The sequence below is a fragment of the Nannobrachium achirus genome, assembly GCF_963921795.1.
Source record: "Nannobrachium achirus genome assembly, chromosome: 9".
Lineage (NCBI taxonomy): Eukaryota > Metazoa > Chordata > Actinopteri > Myctophiformes > Myctophidae > Nannobrachium > Nannobrachium achirus.
In genome coordinates this window covers 22,384,887-22,389,886 of record NC_137818.1, presented here as the reverse complement: position 1 = coordinate 22,389,886, position 5,000 = coordinate 22,384,887, and the positions used below count along the sequence as shown (strand labels likewise).

The 5,000-nt window shown below is 43.5% G+C and overlaps 1 protein-coding gene across 1 annotated transcript in view; it reads right to left on the bottom strand.

The window, feature by feature from the left end:
• Positions 1-5,000, bottom strand: part of LOC308290712 (laminin subunit alpha-5-like) — a gene marked incomplete at its 5' end in the record, with an annotated part of 97,642 nt that overhangs the window by 50,986 nt on the left and 41,656 nt on the right.

Genomic DNA, 5,000 nt, shown 5'->3' with positions numbered 1-5,000 from the left:
ATGGATAACAGACAGTTCATTATTATGTGGATAGCTATGATGTGCAAGATATGATATGACATGTTATGATATGGTAAAACTCCATAAAACGTGATGCGATATCGTAAGATATGACATAAAGCAGAGCAGAGTGATTATCAAACAAATCATCATCTCTTAGCTATCAGAAACAGCATCAAAGAAAGAAAGGAATGCCAGAACACTTTAAGAAAGCCAAACCCGGCCAGAACAGGATGTCTGGTCAATGCATTTCAATCAGAATGCGCAGGGACAAAAGAAACAAAAATCTCATCTATGCACGGCCAGTGAGAACGGCTGCATTCATTAACATGGAGCGGAAGAAAATAGTAACCAGTGACAACGGTCCAGTCAAACATGATAGATGGTATGATGACATGACACTGGAAACAATTACTCTGATTACAGTTTTTGTCATCGCGACAGGCCAACTCCAACACCCTAATCTTCTCATAACATCTGAACACACCTTTAGGCTACGGTACATGCTGTTGAGTAGTGATGTCACCATCAAGGTAGATGATGTCATGAGGAACGAGGCAGCTGCAGGCTGTAGCACGCGTCAGTCCCCATGCATCGCCCCACTGCCTCTACACTAACATCTAGAGTTACCATCCATCAAACAGCTGCTTGGAATGACAAGATTAAACAGATTCCACGGTCAGAGTACATTCTAGGATTAAATCCTCTCAATTGTCTGCATTCCTGCCCTGTAACGGAGATCTGACACTGAGAGTGAACAAACTTAATGAGGTGACAAAGGAGAGTTGAATTCCAGCTCATATGTTTTCATCAAACCAACACCTGCTTGGGGATGAAACACCTCACAGAATCTATGATCACATCGCGCCACAATGTCTGTGCAACAGTCTCTACACGCTACACCACTTTCAACTCTGGTTGGCCCGGACAAGTGGAACCAAACGGTTCCATTTGGATCAAACTGCCGGTATGTACAATCACAGTACAGTGAGTGAACGTGTAAAGCTGGACTTGAGGAACTATATGGTTCCAATCGGAACCATATAGTTACAGACTTCTCTTTTTCTTCGTCCACCAACTATATTTTGAGAGATCTTTTGTATAAGTGGATATTGTGTTGCTAGAGGAAGGGCCATGGAGTCACAAAAATCAGTAGGTTTCATCCTCCAGGGAGCAGAAAGGTGCACATCAAATGTCAAGCCAGACAGTAGTTTCTGAGATGCGAAGTGATAGACGAGCTGACTGGCTGACAAACGTCACCATTCTCGCTAGTGTGGCTTAAAATAATCCAAGGATAGGGAAGAAATACCACCAGTACAGCTCAAACTCTATGAAAAGGCCATTTGTTCTAGAAAATATATGTTGACTGTTGCATATTTTAAAATCCACAGCGCATATTACAGGCAACATCATCAACAGCTGCAATGGAAACCTGAACCTCGTCTACAGACAATTACTCAACGTTACTTACTTGTTCTATTCTCTAACACGTTAGCAACATTAGAGTAAGTGTTTGAATTCCATTCTCAAAGTTGTGTTTATGTTTCAGGACAGAGATATAAACTGTTTGACAGTGGGTACTTTTTTCCATTCAGGTTTACGTTTGTATTTTTCATAAATTTGAATGTTATCGTCATCTCCGTAAGCCAACCTTCAGCAAAGCCAAACAAGCGTACTCCTCAGTGAAATCCCATCCATCCAAAACACACATACTGTATATATGTGTGTGTGTGTGTGTGTGTGTGTGTGTGTGTGTGTGTGTGTGTGTGTGTGTGTGTGTGTGTGTGTGTGTGTGTGTGTTTCCTGTCTGCGTTGCTATAGTACCACTCAGGTATTTCTGGATACTAACAATACTAACAATGAGTCTCTTTAAGGTGGATGTGTTGAAACGTCAACTTTGATATACTCAGCAGCACTTGCATATCTCTTTCTCTCCTTTCAAAATGTTCTATTATGCCTGGGCTATTGTTGGTAGGGAGATTCTCATATCAAACTCTTTAGATTTAAACCTGCTTCCATCTCTCTCAGTCTGTCCCTGAGGAGTATCTACTGCATTCCTTGACGTATTGCTTTAGTCAACGAAAAGCAACATCTCCCCTGCCTTGCTCTTCATTTCCTCCCTTCATTCCATCCATCCCCTCTCTCCTCGTCTCAGTTGTTTCCTCTCCTCTGCCACTCCCTCCCTCCCTCCCTCCCTCGCTCTCAATAGTTCAAGGAATCCTGTCTAATGTACCGGACCTACTCTACTCACGCGGGGATGATCAACATTAGCTTCAACACGTGCACCTTCATAGGCATGCATGAGCACGCGATCACACGAACGCACACACGCACGCACGCACACACATATATTATAAATTCTAACTGGGCTAATGAGTATCCCAGATGTTTTGCCCCTTTACTGCTGTTCCTCTGTTGTCTTATACCCACATACATACAGTACATTATGCACAGACAGACAGACAGGCTCACTAATGCACACACGCATGCACAGGCACAGGCACAGGCACACACACACACACACACACACACACACACACACACACACACACACACACACACACACACACACACACACACACACACACACACACACACACACACACACACACACACACACACACACACACACACACCTCTGCGCTGATCCCTGGCTTGAGATGATGTATCAAGAGTGAAGCCAGATGTAGCAACAGAACAGAATCACACAGCTGGCATCAATATGAATCTAACAACACTTAATCGCCTTATCATCTTAATTCAATTAGTCCATAATCACACTTAATACCTACTGCACTCAACTCGCTACAGAGTTGAACTGAACATATGAGCTGGATTCTGCTGAACAATGCCATCCATAATACCTTTGCACTGTATGCAAGGTCCCACAGGAAGGTGGGACAGCTGAGGTTCAGGAGGCAGAGAACCACTTCTCCCTGCTCAACATCCCAAATCTACCCACAATTCATCCCTTTCACCCATTTGATTTACTCTTTGATCTCTCTCTCTCTCTCGATTGAATATTTTACTGACGATTTGTAAAGGTACGGCGAGTAAAAATAATATTTCAAAACAATAATGTTAAAAGAATGACAGAATGATAAAAATCTGTTTTCATTGTGATACTGATAAATATTTACTTAAATTATACTACGTTGAAGCCAGAACACAATAGACACAGCAGCCGAATGTGTTTAGTGGTCAGATCCAGAAGAGGTAGAAGAGAACCACTGTCATAACATACGTGTGCACTTAGCTCTACAGTATACGTCACAGGGATTGACCCCAGGTCTCCAGACATTAAGAGACATGTTTACACTCACCGTGCACTCTGGCAGGACCACTAATAATTAAAGTCTCTGGTTACAGTGTGTGTTCCTCTGTTAAGACTTTTACATCTGCTATATAAACATGCGCATGTGTTAAGGAGCATGTACCGTATGCCACCAAAGACCTGACCTGACCTCACTCTATAGGCATATTCATCATGGAACCTTTCTGTTATTAACCACTTAGCATGACAAAGCTCCACAAACACGGGGACCGGGACTTTTGCTCAGCTGCTCCTCCGTAAAAACAGACAATCTACAAGCTTTGTGACACGTTGAGATACAAGATTGCAGATTGTCTATTTTCGCAGAATTTTCTTCACCAAAATAGTGACACTAGGGTTCAAGTGATTAATCAACTGGAGAGAGCCAACCAAGGAACATTCCCAAAGAACTTCATGAATCATGACTATCCATTCAGCTGCTTTTGAGATGTCTTGGCAACAGTCAGGGACCTCACAATGAGGATGTATTTTATGACCTTTCTTCTGCGTGAAGGGTAATAAAATAATTCCCCGAAATTAGTCTGATTAAATTAGTTGTGATATAGTGTTCTGCCAAAGCAAAGCCTTCTAAATCATCCCGGTGTTTCTTAATGGAATCGTTTCCAGAATTCCAGATATCTGAGCGCATCTGCCACATCACAGAGATGTCTGGTCTCCAGGAATTGCCCCGAGTCCAGTTACTGTAGATTTGGACAGAGCTAGTCATCACTTTTCTCTGGACAAGCTATGTTAAACATGCATGGCATGGACATGCACAGTATAAACTCTTCAAAAGTACATGCGTAAACGAAAATAGCAGAGTTGTGAATTTGTAGATCGGCTAGTATTTTCACTTTTTAGTGTGCCTGGAGGACATCAAATATCTCTTCTCGGATCTCGACTCTCGGGCGAAGCACCGGCCTATGGCACTAACACTCGCCCACCCAAAAGGAAGCACACACACACACACACACACACACACACACACAGACATTAATCCAACCTCTCTCACTGCAGGAAGTCATTTCAGAGCATTATGGTTTATATTGTCCAGCCAGTCTCCGTTTCCAGTTCTCTCTAAAGCCTGACTTACACTTTGTTGCATGCCGGTGTCGCACATCGACAACAGCTGATCCATAAGCTCACAACGCGTCGCGGTGTGACGCATTGTGTGCTTGTAGATCGTACGTTTTTTTGGGGTGTGCGACACGATGCGCTAACCGAGTATAATTCAAGCATTAGTCACAGGATTATGGGTGTCTACACACGGTGTCTTAATGGGGGATTCTGCCGGCTGAATAACTCCATATCTCAATCCCTTCCTTCCTTTGTTCCTCCTCAATCCCTCCTCTTCCTCCCCTCACTCCCAAGTCACTGAGGTGAAACTCAACAGGTCTGGTTTCTACCACAGACAGTGTGTGTGTGTGTGTGTGTGTGTGTGTGTGTGTGTGTGTGTGTGTGTGTGTGTGTGTGTGTGTGTGTGTGTGCGCGTGCGTGTGTGTGCGCGTGCGTGCATGTGTGCGTGTTCAGTAGATTTGTGTCGATTAGACTGGGTAATGATGGATTACAGCATTATCCACATATTGTAGCTTAATAACAGGACAAACACGTTAGCACACGTTAGCGCGCACACACACACACACACACACACACACACACACACACACACACACACACACACACACAC